Source organism: Magnolia sinica, chromosome 6 (assembly GCF_029962835.1).
Source record: "Magnolia sinica isolate HGM2019 chromosome 6, MsV1, whole genome shotgun sequence".
Classification (NCBI taxonomy): Eukaryota; Viridiplantae; Streptophyta; class Magnoliopsida; order Magnoliales; family Magnoliaceae; genus Magnolia; species Magnolia sinica.
The window spans coordinates 52,109,477-52,127,130 of record NC_080578.1 but is presented as its reverse complement, the minus strand read 5'-3'; the positions used below and the strand labels follow the sequence as shown (position 1 = coordinate 52,127,130).

The following is a 17,654-nucleotide window of genomic DNA, read 5'->3' as shown; positions in this document are numbered from 1 at the left end:
GCGATGCCCTCATACGGCTCCTCGACCATGAGTTTCTGCTCAAAGTCTCGCACAAACTCTACCATGTCCCACTCTGTTATCATCAATGGAGCCGCGAATGATAATGCCTTCTTGCGGCTCAGTGCGTCTGCCACAAGGTTAGCCTTGCCAGGATGGTAAGAGACTTCGAACTTGAAATCCTTCAGTGTCTCCATCCATCATTTCTACCTCATATTCGAACTTAAAATCCTTCAATGTCTCCTCCTTTAGATTTATCGATGCATCGACACTGCTATCGATATCATCGACATTCAAATTCCAATGATATCAAGTGTGCCTCGATCATACTTTTGACCTGAAATATTTCAAAGGCAAGTCTCTCTCATTTTCAAATGTAGAGGAATCGATCCTCGTGTTGATCAAATCGGAGTTCGAATTAGATGACATCGATGCACATTCGATTTCCTCGACTAGCTGGCAAAGAGTTTCAAAAGCATTTGAAATTTGAGTGCGTGTCATCGAACAGCCAGTCGATGGTATCGAGAGTATACACTCAATGATATTGACCCTGCTCGATGATATCGAACTCTATCATAAATGTGATCGTTTTATATCCGTTGGAACCTTTTGTCTACTTAATGAGTGCTTGCCCTTGGTTGTTGGATAGAGAAAAAGGGAGAGTGCTTTTGTGTGTTTAACCCTAAATCATATACCCTAAGCCTTTTTCTCTCATGGGAGTTCGTCCTCCAATCCACCCTCATCATTGACATTCAATAGAGTGGATTGGGGAATGAACTTCCACATTCAAGAATCTTACAGCTACCACCTTAATGGCAAATCATTAAGCTGGGATGCCTTGAATGGATAGATAATTGGAATCACTCTATCTCTCTTATAGGAAAACATTAAATAAAGTCGGATTCCATTATAACCTTAACCCAACCCGTCGCCATGTATTGGTATATCTTCTAAGTTGCGATTCAAGGAAGCTGAAGATTCTTCATCTTCAAAGGAGGAGATCTTCATCAATGCACTAAACAAGGCTCATCTACTTATCTGTAAGTCATTAGAGTCCAGAGGACTGTGATCATTCCTTCTTAGGATTGGATCAAAGGTGTTTCTCACCCCTTACAAGTCCTTGTATCAGGCCTCAGGCGGGAGTGTACATGGGGGTGCTTTGAAAGGACCCTTGCTCTGTGAAGAGATAAACTACTTAGAGGTGAACCTGTTTAAAACCATCAGTTAGAGTTGAACCTGTTGTGAAACCTCCGTTAGGTTCCTTGTGTGGATCCTTGGCGAGTGGGGCCTAAAAGTCGGGTGTTATGTGTTGACCCTTGCTCATGGGAGCATAAACTGTGTTGTGTAGACACATTGTGTCAGCCTAAGTGTAGGTTGTACTAGTTAGAAGTGAACTTGATTTAAAACTTTCGATTTGAGGTGAACCTCTTATGAAACCTCCTTTAGTGAAATCCGGTACACTCAAAGGTTGAGTGCGTCCGCTGGGAGTGGAGTAGACAAGTAGTCGAATCACTATAAAAATGACTATGTTTGTGATTGATAATAGTCTTTGATTACTCGTGTGATTTCTTTAAAATGCTTTCATAATTGAATATCTAAGATCACACCTCACACACAGTCACATCCATCATAATCTACAAAATGCATCTTATTCATCTGTCAAATAGTATTATGACTAGATCCTCTATTTGGCTTAGAAGCCATTAGAGTTACCTTGAAGAAATCCTGATTTATGCACATTTTCTCAAGATGGGTTTGATAGGATTTTTGATAATCATAAAAGATTTAAACAAGTCCTATACACCCCCCTCTAAGACATATGGGCACATTCCTACTTCAACTAAAGCGGTCATTACCACAATTTCATAGTGGGGTTCCAATACTTTGGGGTAGCTCACAAAGCCAAGGAGGGTAAAGAAAGCCTAATGGAATGAGCGGTCCTAACGAGGGCCTATGGTGGGCCTTAAACCACCCATAGCAACCCATGGGCCTACCTTAGGGCCACCAAGGAGGACATCTAACCTCAACTGGGTCCCAAAAAGGTAGCCTGCCACTACCCAAATATGAAACAAGGCCCAAGGCCTAAACAATCCATGACCTAGTGGACTATACACTAAGCCCAACTCATAGGCAATATAGTGGGCCCTCAAGTAAGATTTAGGTACAACCATAAAGTCATAAACCCAAATATTGTGATGGGCCTAATGAGCAGCCTAGCAATCCAACCATAAGGGCAATTTCTTATGCTTAATTCAAGTTAGTTGGGACTCATAACTTGGCCCAAGTACTAGCTTATTTTTGGTGGGAAACTAAGGGCCCAACTACTAGCATGTTATGACCCACAAACCCATCATAATAAGTGGAAAAATATAGCCCCAAAGGTCAAGGGGCCTATCTAGAAAGTTCCAGGACAAATGGGCCTAGAAAATCCAACAATTAACTATGAACATTAATCCAATAAAAACCAACTGGGGTGGACCTCGAATGTGCACTAATTAAGCCCAAAGGCTCATCAGGGAAAATGACAGATATGTGCATATAACACCCTTAAATCTGGTGGGCCATGCTTCCTTATAACATGCCATTAAAGGCAGCTAGTTTGGGCCTATTGCTGGAATTCCAGCCCACCTATTTTTTTGAGCTGCTGGAGTCCAACAATAAAATCAATTTATAAAATCATAGTTTACTGGTGACCCACACACATCCTTGTGGGCCTTACCAGATTAATGGAGTGCACAAAACACCTAAATTAGGTGGGTCATGCTGCTAGACTGGATGTCCAGCAGCAGCCCAATGGGCTTGGGTGTCCTTGCCTGGGCGGTCCATGAGGCCATGGATAGCTGCCCCAATGGACATCAAAGTGGGACCCATATGTGGACATCCCAAAGGGGAGTGGGCCATGTTCCATGTGGGTCACAATACAGATGAACAGCGTGGATACAAAACACATCAAGGTGGGCCTAATAAAGGGTGGACGACTAGCCCATGCTGGACGTCCCAACCTTCGGCATCCAGCCTGGTGGGCCGGTCCGGCTCTCGCCGACAATTGCTTAGGGGTCCGTTGACCTCGAAATTTGGTAGGTAGGTCCTATCATGGGTGGGTCACCTCTTAGAAAAGTTTCATATTTTTTTGAAATAGGAAAGTATTTATTTAAAATTAAAGAAAATTGCTTGCCCAAAAATCTGGTTAGTGCAGATTTTTGGCTGGCCCTGATCTAAGATCCTAATGGGGTGGACTAAAGACCTCCAAAAATTAGGGGAAAATAGTTTTTATGTCCCCTCATATGTACAACACAGGGTGGGGTCCACATAAGTGGTCCACCAATACAAAAATAATTTTATAATTAAGGATTTTCAAACTATCATGTCGCTGGAACAATCCAGAAAATCCTGACTGTCCACCTCACTTGGGCCACACATTTGGGGCCTTAGTCAAAGTCAGATGGGCCTCAAATTTGAGGAACATCAAGATGGGATCCCCACATTTCAGAAAAGTATATTTGTGGGTAAGAAAAGTCCCCCAAACAGTCCTAAAATCTAGTCCAAAATCAAACAGAAACTGTCCAGAAAAATCTGGACAGCAACATGTACTTGGATAAAATCATTTATATAAGTTAAATAAAAAGGGAAATACTCTAAGAACTAGTTGCTGTGGCCCACCCTAGTGTGCCCCATAAATGGCCAAAACAAATCCCAAGGTTACACACTTGCATGCATCAATAACGGTCAGCAAATGGGACACGCAACCATAATGTAGGTGGGCATGGGCATCCCACCCTAGATGGACTTTTCTAAACTATGCAGGCCCACTAAGTGGACCACACACATCATCAAAAAATTATAAGAAATGTGGAAAAAGAGAAAGAATATTCTGGCTATCGGGAGAAGGCTCCGTCACTATTGAGCCTTCCCCAACACAATCACACCCATACATTGCATTTACATCTATCATCAGCATGCATGATCTACATTTAAGATGAATAGCTGGGATGCCATCCCAACCATGATGCAAGTGTCTTGATGACCCATCATGTTATGGAATGAGAAGAACCCTCCATGATGGGGTCCATCAAGGAGAAACCCCATGCATGGACATGCATGCATAAGATGGGCCATTTGGCCATATCCAATGGATAGTGTAATATCTCCACCATTGATTGGTGGGCCGTACACTTCTCAAAAGAAGAAGAGAGAAGATCTAAGCTATGGAACAAGAAATATGTACATTAGAAGAGCACCCACCTAAAAGATCTTCACCAAACTTGGATCACCAAGCTCTGTGGAACAAGAAATATGTACATTAGAAGAGCACCCACCTAAAAGATCTTCACCAAACTTGGATCACCAAGCTCCAAATGCTCTAAGAAACCAAGATAGATAGATGAGATGGAATTTGGATGGATCATGAGAGAGGGCTGGAGTGTGTGGACGTCCCACCTCTCTCTCAAGTGGGAAGAAGGAAATGGGAAGGGAGAAATGAGAGGGAGAGAGGAGAAAGATGGATAGTCATAGGAATCTCATCATGAGATGGTGGCTTGGAAAGAGAAATTTCATAATTTCTTTCTAGAAAAAGAGTGTATGGGATAGAGAAATCTCATCATGGCTAAGTCTAAATGGTGGCTATAGGTGGGTGGTGTTTGGGTGGTCGGTAGTGTAAGTTATGGAATTTTGGGTGGTGTTGGGTAGTGTGTGTTGGAAATTGCACAAGAGGGAGTGGGCAACCTTAAAAAATGTGCTCTTCACACTAGGTGGGCCACATGATCAAGATTAAAGGCTAGAAATGAAATGTAGACAACTTATGATCCTCACATCAGATGGACACATAAGACGTGACGTCAGAACTACAACAACGATGCGTACAAGATGGCATAGGTTTTGGGTTGATTCAATTTGGGTTTACATGACCGGACTTAGGGATGCCACAAACACTATCCCGGGGTCACGGGTCGCAAGGATTCGACCAGTAGGACCGCAGGATCAAGAGAAATGAAATGCACACACACATACACACATGGACTCAGGTCAGGTCTTACAACCCCTCCCCCGCGCAACTTTCCTCTCGTGCAACTCGATATTCTTCAATCTTCCTTAACCAATTTTTATGCTCCAACAAGCAAAACATGTGAAAAATACTCTTTATATACCAAATTTTAAACCTTTTTATGAAAAGCAACATTATGTGCAATCTTATACATGTAAGTAAAATTCAAAGATACAAAAATGAAATATGTTAGTCTAGAACCTAATACCACTAGTACACCATTAAACTAAGTTCTCCCTCATCAATCAATTATTAGAATGCAGTTAAACAATAAGTTCCTAGTGTGCTCAATGATCCTAGTGTGCTCAATGAATTTCAACTTATAATCTATAAAAGTTAAAATTTTCTCTCTATAATGTTAACTATAAAAGATGAGCTATCAATGTCCTATACGGGAGGAGGGTTGAGTAGGACTATACCAATTTCAAATATAAAATGCGGAAATAATAGTCTCAATCACACAATGTATTGAAAGTTTGGTTTCAATTAATTCATAGGACAACCTTATGTTATTATTTTATGCAGGACAACCTTATTTTATGGCGTCTTTGAAATCAAACTTTCAAAATAAACGAAGACAAAAAATCAAATAAAATAGTCACCACAAATGCATAAGGAGTTATAGTGGTTCGGTGCTTAAACCCACACCTACTCCACTCCCAAAATTACTATGTTGAGTAACAAATATTACATATTTTCCCCAGATTACGTCTTGGTTTTATGAACATGATAATGCTTAATGGGTATATTTTATACATGTTTGTATTGCAAGATAAATATGCGATCTTAGATTGAAAAGAATGTTAAAAGCTTGGATTTGATGCTTAAGAATCACCAAGGCAAGGGATGGATCTTAGAAGACCAAGATTGACAATTTCAAGACCCCAAGAATCAAGGAAACCAAGTGGAGAAGAAAGAAAGTCTAAAGTGCAAAGCGTAGAAATTCATAGAATCTGAACTTCACTGTCTATGTCATCGACCAGCGGTCGATGCCATCAAAGTTAGTGTTCGTTGACATTGAATATGAGTTGATGACATCAAAGAATTATATACAAATCAACTTTGGTTGCTGGACAAATTGGATGCAGCTCTCAATGACATTGAAGCCCTGTTCGATTGCTCGAAAACCTGCTTGATGACATCGATTTTTTTATAAAATTTTGGAGCAACTCGTTGGAACACTCTGGACACATTCTCGATTACTCGAATACCCTTCAATGACATCAAAGGACTATTTGAGGACATTGAAGGTATGTTCAATGACATGAAGAGTTATGCAGTACGAAAGGCGTTACAAGTATGAAAAGGCGTGAATTTTGGTTTCAAGTTACGTTCGTTGACATCGAAGGTTGTTCGATGACATTGAAGGTGTTACATAGAGTGCATAAATTTGAGGTCATTTTCAAAGATGCTCAAATGAGGGCTATAAATATGGGTTCTTTGAGAAGTTCTAAATGTGAATGTGAAATTGCGGTATAGACCGCTATAGTAGAAGTAAGAATAAGTCAAAGTGTCTTAGAGGGGGTGAATAGGAATTTATAAAATTTTATGCCAATTTAAAATCCTCTTATCCTAATCTTGATCTATTATGCAACAATCAAGATATACTCATGTTAATTCTAATGGCTTCCAAGCCAAGTAGAGGATCCAAACACAAGACTACTAAATATTAAGCAGAGTTAACAATTAGTCTATGATGGATGATGTGTATGAGTGTATGTGGGATGTGATTCTTATCAGTTCTAGATATTCAAATAATCATGCTTTATATGAACATTCAAGATAAACAGAATTAAGAGAACATGCAAGCAACAATCCCAAACACAGTCATATATAGTGGTTCGGCTATATGCTTACTCCACTCCCGGCGGACACACTCAACCCTTAAGTGTACCAGGTTTCACTAACAGAGGTTTCAAATCAGGTTCACCTCGGACCTTTACAACCTACATAAGGTTGACTCTAGGACCTACACAAGGTACCTAAACATGCCTACACAAGGCAAGGGTCCTTGTAATGACCCTGAAAATTTTGTGCTAATCTTTCCTTAGTAGCTTTTTGGGGTAATTAGCGTTATACTCGATTGCTTGTGAAATTTGCATCAATCACTTTAAATTGTATCTGCATGACTCAAAACCCGTAGATTAGTTAGCGTTATGTTATTCTAAAATGTGGGATTCATCGTTAAAGCCAGTTGCTCTTGGAATTTTTTGGAAGTTCTGGATCGGACCTGGACCGCGTGTCGAAAGTCTGATAGCAATGATCTTAGGCTGTTGTGGTCACCATGTTGGGCTTAACCCTCACCTCAAAAATTAAGTCCATGTGATGTTTTGGGTCGATTTGAGTGAGTTCGGAGTGAAGAGTGTGAGAACGGTTGGAAATTTAATAAAATTTTATGAAATCTGAGTCGTGTGGCTTGCGCGATGATTTTAAGCAATCTGACCGTTGGATTCTGACCCAATTTCACCCTCAGATCAGGGAAGGTGGCCCAGGCATGTCCTTGTACTTGTGAGCCTGATCGAGATTCGGTGACCGTTGAATTGAGTGTGGTCTACCATGGCAGATCTGAAGATCCGTTCGGTACGAAAACTCAGCTTGACCTAGATCCATGGTCAGTGAGCTTAAGTCCAACCTTTCGTGGTAATAGGCCCACCGGAAGTGCTTCGTTGGATCGTGAGAGGCCGATTTTTGTTATACCCTAAGTATACCTTGGCCCTGGGGTTATTTTCATCAATGTTAGGCCTATTTATAGACCTTAAAACCCTAGCTCTCTTTTCCATACGAATTTCCTAACCTTAGCTAAGAAAGAGAGAGGAAAAGAGAGAGAAAGTGAGAGAGTAGTTGGTGAATCATCGTAGATTCTTTCCTGTTCTTCTTCTTCCTTGAACCTTCACTTTTGAATCATTATTCCAGCGATTCTGAGTTCATCTTTAGGTAAGTTAACCTAACCCTAATCTGTGTTAGAGCTTAGAATAGTCTTTGTGATGTTGTATCTCATTCCTATTCTTGCCTTAGGTTATTCTGTCGCCGTTGACGAAGACATATCGTCTGAAATCAGTTCAATGTTCTTTTCTGGATTAAGGTGCAGACTTTAATCGTATAGGTTATGGTTTTCAAGGCTTTCATTGCCAGTGAATGGTTTATTCTTGTTCTGGATGAGATTTCACATACCAAATGTTATGTTTACTTTGCATTCCTGATATACATGTGTTGTATTGAGATTTGTGTATTCTATGTGTATGTATAAAGTATCGTATATATATAAAATATGCACATGTGTTTGCCATGATTATTTGTCATGTATATATGCTAGATGTATGTGTGACAACTCCTTGGTAAAAGGAATTGTCCAAATGTGTGTATTTCAACATACGTCATGTATGTTGTATTATGTATTCTAAGTGTTTGTAGAAATGTCTAAATGATCTAAAGTGTGATATATCAACCTAGTATAGGCATTGAGAAGCGATTCTCAACTCTCCCACTAGTGTGTATGATTTCCTTCATGCAAGTTATATTTCTTGTTGTTTAATTTCAAGTATTACTTATGTGAAAATCCATGTTAAGTCGATATTCTTCAAATGCTTACATACGTATGATTTGAGTTGTTGTTCCATTACTATTCTAAATTGTTGATATCAATATCTGTTATAGTGGGATTTGTTTGGGACTATGAATTAGTCCAGGAAATCGGCAATCGACCTTAACATCGTGGCTGAGGTTGCTTTCGCCACGAAGGACGTGATTAGACAAACCCGAGTCGTATTAGAGTTGTTGGCAGTGGTTTGGCCACGCAGAGTGTTTGCGCACTCTATGTCGTTTAACCCAATGTACGCTCGTGCTAGTCGAGTTCGTCAAGTAACCCGATTGTCCGATGTATGTTCACCATGTATGGACGCTACTGTTTGAATCTAGGGTACCAAACTTACCAATGAAATCCTATTAACCATGGTACGTTGATCCGCTAAGACTCATGAGCCGCACATGGTGGTATGGGACACCGTGGTCAAGCTGTCGGCCTACGCTGGGGTGATGAGCCTCCCCGTAGTGACCAGTGAGCAACCAAACTCGTGAGCCGATTATGGTGGTATGGGACACTATATTCGCACTGTCGGCCTACATTGATTGGTGACGAGCCCTTTGTAGTGACCTCGAGCATGCCTGGATACCGCATTGAGGTGACGAGCCTTAGTGTAGTAACGAAGGTGTGATAGGCGTGCATTGATTGGTGACGAGCCCTTTGCAACGACCACAAACCATATGATCGTATGAGATGTCTAGGACTGACGATCCTAGAATGGATCATTATTTGGATGGTGACATGAGGAAGGTACCTTAGCTTCCCAATCCTACTGTATGAAAAGGACTAATAACCACTTGGTAATCATGTTCATGCACCGCATTTGCATGTACTTTGTAGACATGGCACATTTTGAGGTGATGTCATGCGTAACGTAAGATGAAGATGCTGAGGGTGTACGCGTGAGGGCACGCATCATTTTTCATACATCTTTGCATTAACAAGAGTACTTAGGACATGTTTAATTGTTCTGCTTTATCATTACTACTTGATTGAACTGATAACATGTTAACCTATGCTTTATTGTTCCACTGAGTTGATCACTCACTCCCACGTTCTGGGGCGGTGTTAAACACCCACCAGAGTCTGTCTTAGCTACTGATGTTGCAGATGTTGATGCGACTTCTGAGGCAGAGCGGGAGATTGATGATGATGAGGCTGCTTTCTCTTTTATGCAGTTTTCAGACGGGTTCTAGTGAGCCTTGTTCTGATGCGCGGGATGCTGGGATTTCTTTTGGAAATTAAATGATGTAATTTGATACTTGTAATTTTGATAGCAACACTTACATTACGACCTGGTATGTATATGTACTTCAGGGATTTACACATGTACACATATGATTCTATAAGTCTTCCGCTTGCTTTCTTCACTTATCCCTGAATTATATCTGTGTTTTGGCTTAATCTATTCCATGTTTTATGCACTAATACAGACAACATACATCCATCATTTAATATGTTGCATAAGTGATGTTTTGGAACTCGAGAGCTGAGTTATGCTCGACCCCCGAATTTCAGGGCGTTACAGTCCTACACAAGGACATGATAGTTTATGCCCTTCACAAGAGCAAAGGTCCTACACTATGCACATAAGTTTTAGGCTACATAGGCCAAGGATCCACACAAGGAACTTGGGTATTAGGCCACACAGGCCAAGGATCCACACAAGGAACCTAGTTCAGGCCGCATAGGCCAAGGATCCACACAAGGAACTTGGGTTTAAGGCCACACAGGCCAAGGATCCACACAAGGAACCTCGTTCAGGCCACACAGGCCAAGGATTCACATAAGGAACCTGGATTTTAGGCCAAACAGGTCAAGGATCCACGCAAGGATCCTATTTAGATCACACAGGGCAAGGATTCACACAAGGAACCTCGTTTAGACCACATAGACCAAGGAACCACACAAGGAACTTGGTTTAGGCCTCACAGGCCAAGGATCCACACGAGGAACCTGGTTTAGGCCACACAGGCCAAGGATCCACATAAGGAACTTAGTTTAGGCCACATAGGCCAAGGATCTACACAAGAAACCTTGTTTAGGCCACACAAGCCAAGGATCCACATAAGGAACCTGGCTTAGGCCACACAGGCCAAGAATCCACGCAAGGAACCTGGTTTAGGCCACATAGGCCAAGGACCTACACAAATACCTAAGTTTATGCCCTACATAAGAGTAAAGGTCTTACACTAAGCACTTAAACATACTCTCTTGTTGGAGGCCTCCACTGAGGGCTTGAAGGGTTTAAGATACACCTGTGACCCAATCCTACATAAGGAATGATCAACAGGGTCTCTGGACTCTAATGACTTACAGTAAGTAGATGACCCTCATTTTGTGTGTTGATGAAGATGCTCTCCCTTGATGGTAGAGTTTCTTTAGCTCCCTTGATCCACAACACTAATGATGCTCTAATGTAAGGCGATGGGGTTGGGTCAAGCTTATGTTGGAATCCACTCTAATGAATGTTATGCATTGAAGAGACGAAGTGATTCCAAGGTCTTTGAGCATTCAAGGGATCCCAGCTCAATGATTTTTCATAAAGGAGGTAATTGGATTATCCTTGAATGAGGAAGTTCATTCACCAATCTACTCTACTGAATATCAATGATGAGGGTGGATTAAAGGATGAACTCCCATGAGAAAAAGGGATTAGGGTTGGTGATAACTAATAACTCTCTCAAAGCTCTCTCTTTTTCTCAATGTAGCAACCAAGAACAAGCTCTCCTTATAAAGGCAAAAAGCTCTAACGGTAATAAAATAGTCAGTGTTTGACTAAGTTCGATGTCATTGAACCTGATTTGATGTAATCGAACGTATGCTTTCGATGAAATTGAATGTCAATTCGATGATATGAACTCTATTGAAAAACATTGTTGGAACTTTTTGACTGGTGATTGATGTCATCGAACTTGATTCGATGTCATCAAGCTTTGAACTCCGATGTCCTCGAATTACAGTTCGATTCCTTGACAATCTGCATGACATTTCACCAGAGCTTACTGACAGTTTTAAGTCTTTCTTCATGTCATCGATCCTGATTTGATGTGATCGAATTTCAAATTTCGATGTCATCAAATCACAGTTCGATTCATCGATCTTTTCAAAAGATATTCCTTGAAGGCTCGCTGGACACTTCCTTGTCCAATTTCAATGTCATCGAACTTGTTCTGATGTCATCGATGTTTTAATTTTGATGTCATCGAGGCCAGCTCAATTCCTTGAACATTTCAGTTTATTTTCCTTTGAAGCTTGCTGGACACAAACTTGTCCATATTCGATATCATTGAACCTTACTCGATGTCATTAGAGTTTGAATCTCGATGTCATCAAAGCTCATTCGATTCCTCGAGTAATACCAGAATATTTTCCAAGAGTTTTTGCTGGACAAAGCTCTAAGTTCTTCGATTTCATCGAATCACCCTCGATGTCATTGACTACATGTGTTCGATATCATCGAAGTTACATTCGATTCATCGAATATTTTGTCTAAATACTTACGTAGTTGTTGGAAATAAAAGGTCACTTTTCGATGTCATCGATTCATGTTCGATGTCGTCGAACATAAGAGTTCGATGTCATCGACCCACACTCAATGACCCGAAGTGACCTGTAGAAAACTTAAAAGATTTACCTATTTGCACCAAGCTTTCAAATAAAGAATTCCTATGATGTTTTACTTTTTTAAAGGGAATTTATATATCTAGGTGTTTTGGGACATGGGATGTGAGGCTTGATTTACTTTTAACAATCTTGAAACACACATCTCGTCAGGGCAATAGCTTTATGATCTTCATATGGGGCTCACTTGACTTACCGACTCAACCCTCACGCTAATTAACAAACCATGGCACTTTTAGCAGTTTCAAAATGAGGTTTTCAAAAGTTGAGCCAAAGGGTGGAGCAGCCTCCCAAGAGGTTTCCTTCCTTATTTATTTTCAATGTTTTATTTAGGATATTTAGTTTCAGTCATGCCTATGGTTGGTTAAACCTCTTAGTTAGGACTAAGAGGTGAAGCTTGTAGCGTGTTGGGATGATTTTCTTGCTTTGATTCTTATTTTTCTTGAACCTCATTGATTTTTAGTTTAAATTTAAGGAATATTTTTAGTTTTTTATGATTTGTTGTGACTTTAATTACAATAGATGGTATGATATCTTTGAATATCTTCTTTTTTCTATTTTGAGATTGTGAGATTGGTAAATCTTGTTGTTCACCATTGTCTCCTGGCCATGGGAGGATGATGGAATCTCTTCTAATCATCATAATACTCCTTCATGTGTGACTAGGTCAATGAAAAGTTCAGATTTGGTTTAATTGATGCATCTTCCAATTGGATAGGATAGGATTCCAATTCCAATTGTGCTTCTTGAATCAAGTAAGTTAGCATCTTGATCGCTACATGTGGATCCTTGGCACTCTAGTTCCCTTTTGATTATTGATACTGAAAAGGCCAAGCTATATGTCATAGAGGGAGGGTGAATAGGACTATGCCAAATTAAATCTTTTACAGCGGAATTTAAATGAATAAAGGAAAGATAACACTTTAAACAAATCACAATACGGAAATGTAAAGTAACCTCAAAATTCTAGTCTTGAGAGGTTGATACAAATGTTGTTATAAGAACAACCTTACACCATAAAAACCAAAGGTTTATGGCAGGACAACCTTACTAGAACAATTTAAGTATCAATATCTCAAACTAAAGAGGAATAAAAAGTAAATAGCAAGAATGGAAATCTAAACTATTACAACATTCCCCACAATGCTTGAAATGTAAATATTACCACATTCACATCTACACATACATCCCACAAACTTGGATGATAAAAGATATAGAAAATAATTCACACATCCACAAAACACAACGAGTTATAGTGGTTCGCCTGTGTGTTCGCCAACCGTTAAAGAACAACCACACAACTTGCTACTCCACTCCTAATATCCTCACACAAGGGATATTAGCGTTCACTATGAAAATAGGTTTCTCAGGTTCACCTAAAACCCTCACAATTGTCTCTTTCAAATGGGATTACATAATTCAAAAACCCCACACTTTGAGTTTTCTGGCTCTCCTCAGATAACCAACACAATGAGATTTTTCTAGCTTAATCTCAAAAGAAACCAAAATCATATAAGATTTACACAAATGTAAAATGCCTAGATTTCTCCTTCTGTAGCAGCCCAGAAGAACCAAATCAGAGTAGAAGTTCGAATAGAGAAGTTCAATGTCCAATACTCACTTTGAAATGGTTCTAAGTTCTAATTGATTTTAAATTAAATCAACTTGGGCTAGCTTTATTTGACTTTAACTCTAAGAAGTGGAATTTCTCAATTCCTCTTTCAAATTATATTGGAATGCAGAAACAAAATCAAATATAAAAAGCTAACAAAAGAGAATTTTAAATATGCACAATGTAGCTTAAAAAAATACAAACTTATCTCTCAGAGTGATTCCTTGATTTTTCTTTGATTGGATATGAAACTCTGAAATTCATGCTCTATTTATAGTTGCAGAAATCGTATCTTCAACTGGTCCTGTGAATACTACGACTAGTTGTAGGACTAACAACATTTTGAAATTATGAGCATGATCGAAAAAAACCATTTCACGACTGGTCGTAGGCTGTCCACGACCGGTCGTGAACCCTCCATGACTGGTATGAGGAACCAAAATTCATTGTTGTAGTTTGAGTCATAACTGCATGACTAGTCATGAACGAGTTAGCACTATTCACATGACCGGCTCCAGGACTAGTCGTAGCTCAACCAAAAAATTTTTAAAAATTTGCAACAACTTAAGACTGGTCTTGGAATTTTTTAGAATGATCGAGCCAGTTCTAGGACTAGTCGAACAAAGTCCAGGAGTAGTCTTAGAATAGACCAAACACTTATAAAAAGATTCAATTGACTTATGTATACAAAATGACCTACCCTAAGGTCAATTTAAGGTCATTCATACCTTAAATGTGAAGTATGGACATTGAGTCTTCATTTCTTCAGATGATGATTGACCTTTGAAGATTATGAAACTTGAGATCTCTATACTTGATGTGGCTTGAATATAAGATCTTCTAAAACTTGGATTTGAATTATACTTCATCTTGTATTTTAGTCTTGAGTTGTACTTGAGTCTTGAACAAGAACTTGTCTTTTGATGTAGCTCTTGTAGCTCTTGAAATACTCTGGACTTTAAAGATTATAGAAGTGGACAATGTACTTGACCTTGCATGTCTTAAAGTAGAGCTTCATTCTCAACTTGAAGCATAGTAATGCAGTGCCTTGAACATATAAATATTCTCATGCTACACAAGACACAGAAAGTATTTTTGGCACCACAAAATTTGACAAAACAAAGGAGCTATCAACCATAGCACTTACAGATACTTCATTCACAATTACTTTCTTTTATTCTAGATTTAGATTTAGATCTTATTCTAGCTCTACTTCTAGTTACTTTAAGAATAAGTACAAGTTCAGTCCCTATGGATTCAAACTCGGTCTCATCGAGTTATTACTACATCGTGACCCTGACTTCAGGTTATGAATAAGTTTTTTGGCACTGTTCACGGGGACTACAGCTATGTTTTTCTGAGATTAATTAGTATTATAATTAGGTTAAGATTATGATTAATTTTCCTGCTATGTTTTTAGGTTAGAATTTTCTGCTTTTAGAAAATAACTCTGTTTTCTATTTTATAAAATCCTAACATAACCACCTTAAATGGGTAACTTCTCTCCAACTCTCTCTTTTCTTTCTAGATTTCTTATTTGTTGTAGGTTTTAGTTTTCTTTTTCTTAGATTTTAGTTGTTTAGTTATTTGAGGGTTGCGGATGTTTCATGCCCAAGTGGGTTCGTGATAACATTCTCAGTCTCTTAAGTGAAGGAGTAGTTAAAGGATTGCCTATCCATCACCGGATTAGACACCACTTACGATCCTCTAAGTCAGTAGAATTTATGGCTGCACATCAACCTCAACACCCAATTGAGGAGGCCTAGGATGAGAATGATCTGCATCGTGCACCCCCACCTCATATTCTATGAGATTATTTACAACCGGTGGGGGTGAGTACACCTTCCTGCATGATATTTTCATTGAATGTAGGAACCATGGATGTTAAACCAGGGATGATTCAACTCCTTCTTAAGTTTCATGAACTAGAATCTGAAAATCCATACTTGCATATGAAAGAGTTTGATGAGATAATATCTACATTACACTTTCTAAGCATGTCTGAGGACATAGTAAGATTGAAATTATTTCCTTTCTCTTTGAAAGAAAAGGCTAAGTCATGGTTACATTCCTTAAGACCACCATCTATTAGCACATGGGTTGAGATGACAAGGGAGTTCCTTAAAAATTTCTCCAAGTATCATAAAATGAATACCTTAAGTAAAGAAATCATGAATTTTGCATAAAAAGAAGATAAGACCTTCTTCCAATATTGTGAGCGATTTAAGGATATCATAAATTCATGTCCACAACATGGCAATGAAACATGGTGTATAACAAGCTTTTTCTATGAATGATGGACCTCATCCATGAGCCAATTTGTGGAGATGGTGTAATAGGGAATTCATGAACAAGGAAGCCGATGATGCATGGGATTATGTTGATAAACTCACTGAAAATGCACAATCATGGGATACCTCCTCAGGAACCACCACTTCTAAGCATACTCAATTAAAGAAAATATGAGGAATTTATGTTTTAAAAGAGGAAGATGATATAAATGCAAGAGTGGTCAAACTCACAAGAAAAGTCGAGGCCATGGAACTTAAGAAGGTATAACTTGAAAAGGTTGTGGAAGTTGTTCATAGTATTTGTGCTTGTAACAAACATACAACTGAAAATTGCCTAATAATTCCTACTTTTCAAGAGATATTGATTGAGCAATCAAATGTCGTAAACAACAACCAAAGACCTTTCATAAGACCCACCTCAAATACATACAACCCCAGCTAGAGAAACCATCAAAATTTTAGTTAGAGGAATGAACAAACGGCTAACCCACGAGAGGCCCTTACTCAATTTTTAAATAAAAAGAGGCCTCAAGAGGATATCGTTCAAACATTCATGCAAAATCAAGATCTATTCAACTAGAATATGGTACAAGCATTCCATGATCTTAAAACAACAATGGGAATGTTTGCATCATCCATTCAAAGGATTGAGTCACCCTTAGCGAATGGGGAGAAAGGTATGCTTCCAGTCCAACCCCTCCCCAATACAAAACCACAATGTGAAATTAGTGATCTAAGCTCTTCAAATCAGATGTAGCAAGCTAATTCTATCACCGCTCTTAAGAGTGGAAAGATTATTGACAAAACTATTCTGGCGAAGGCTGAAAGGCCTAAGGATTCGAAAGAAATTGAGAATGATAGACCTAGCAATGCCCCACATGAGGAAGAATCGGGAAAAGTGAGTAAGCCAATTGTGCCATTTCCCCAGCAGTTGAGTACACCAAAACCTCTTCTAAAGGTGCTAAAACAAGTGAAAGTCAACATACCTCTACTGGATGTTGTGAAACAAATCCCCTCGTATGCCAAATTTTTAAAAGATTTATATACCAACCAAGAGACGATAGAGTATTCAAAAGAAAATTTTCTTGATAGAAAAGGTGAATGCCATCCTCAAGAAAGACGTGCCATAAAAATATAAAGATCCTAGTAGCCCAACTATCACCTGTATAATCGGGAATCAAAGATTAAGCATGCACTTCTTGACTTACGAGTGAGCATTAATTTAATTCCTTTCTCAATGTACGAATAATTGGGTTTAGGTGAATTAAAACCCACTCGGACCACATTATAACTTGTTGCTCATTCGGTCCATGTACTGAGAGGGATGATTAAGGATGTGTTACTCCAGGTTGATAAATTCTACTATCTAGTGATTTTATTGTCCTGGATACTCAACCCATTGTAGATATGAACACTCAGATATCGGTCATCCTTAGTCACCCATTATTTGCTACATCCAATGTCGTTATCAATTGTAAGAATGGAGTTATGAATTTGTCTTTTAGGAAT

The 17,654-nt window shown here is 39.1% G+C and overlaps 1 non-coding gene across 1 annotated transcript; it reads right to left on the bottom strand.

Annotated features, from left to right (window-relative positions):
• Positions 1-16,006: 16,006 nt before the first annotated feature.
• LOC131250305 (small nucleolar RNA R71) lies at positions 16,007-16,114 on the bottom strand. The gene has a single exon (XR_009173229.1). It is a non-coding gene; the product is annotated as a small nucleolar RNA R71 (small nucleolar RNA).
• Between the last annotated feature and the right edge of the window lie 1,540 nt (positions 16,115-17,654).